Genomic DNA, 1,267 nt, shown 5'->3' with positions numbered 1-1,267 from the left:
TCAGTAGGGACACGTACTGCCCCAGTATGTGACCCAGTGTCTCGGGTTGAGCCTTGCACTTTTACGGCACATGACGCCGTTGTTCTTAGCGTCTCTGTTCAGCGACACCTTGTTCGCTGCAACATTAGCTCTCAGCTTGAGAGCCGTGATATACCTGGAGGGTTTCAACAGGTTAGGCCGGTATAGCCATTCGTTGCCTATTTTATCGTCTTTATAGGCTGGCACGCCCTTGCCTTGGGACGGTAATTCCGCCCACTTGTGCCATTCGTTCGCTTTGGCTTTACTCTTATAGCCGTCGATCTGTTTGGTCGACTCTAGGGGCCAGCCCAGTTTGGCCACGTGCGCCAAGCGCTTTAATTTGTTCTCCAGCCCTGATGACACTACTAGGGCTTGGATCGCCGGATCGCAATTATTCAGAAAGCGAAAACCAGCTTTTAACATAGCGGACGTTACAACAATTCCGAGCTTGGGAAAGCCCATGCCGCCATCGCGCTTAGACGCGTATAGCAGACCGTCTGCTGTAGACATTGGAAGGTGCAGATAGTCTTTCACCGCCGTCTTTAATGTTTGGTCGAGTTCACTTAATTCTGTGGCACTTACTGTGCCCGCGGTGAAGGCATACAAAAAGTGCGGCAAAACATACCGCGCCAAAAGTTCAACTTTCTGATGTGGCTTTAGGGGTAGCCTTTTAATTCTTGGGAGCGTGTCCCTTAGCCGCGCAATTGCGTGCTTGATAACTACTCCTTTCCACGGAGTAACCTGTATGCCTAGGTATTGCATTGACTGAGCAGGGCCGCAATAGGCGATCCTCTCGCCATTGCTGTATATTTCTGGATCCACCATATACCAGTTAACTTTGGTGGTAACAATACCAAAAGCAACGCACTTCCCAATTGATAGTGCCATTCCCCATCGTGAAAGGAAGCCGACGAGCTCATCCATAAGCCGACTCGCCGCTTCTCTAGTGTTTGCAATGAGTATTATATCGTCGGCAAAAGCCAGGCACGATATACTCAGGCCGTCCTTGATTTGGAAGCCTTCCATTCTTTCAAGTCTGTCTATAATCAAATCCATGCAGACGTTGAAAATAAGCGGAGACAGAGGGTCTCCTTGCTTGACTCCTCTTCTCAATTCAATGTCGAACGTTTCGTCACGACATTTCATGGTGGTTTTGGCTCCTTTGTACGAGTCCATTATCAATGCCACCACCTCCTCCGGCAGCCCTTTTCCGAGTAAGGCGTACCTGATAACAGGGTGCGGAAGGCTA

Source organism: Temnothorax longispinosus, chromosome 11 (genome assembly GCF_030848805.1).
Source record: "Temnothorax longispinosus isolate EJ_2023e chromosome 11, Tlon_JGU_v1, whole genome shotgun sequence".
In the NCBI taxonomy this organism is placed as follows: domain Eukaryota; kingdom Metazoa; phylum Arthropoda; class Insecta; order Hymenoptera; family Formicidae; genus Temnothorax; species Temnothorax longispinosus.
The sequence above is the reverse complement of the archived record's forward strand: the minus strand, read 5'-3'. Positions refer to the sequence as shown.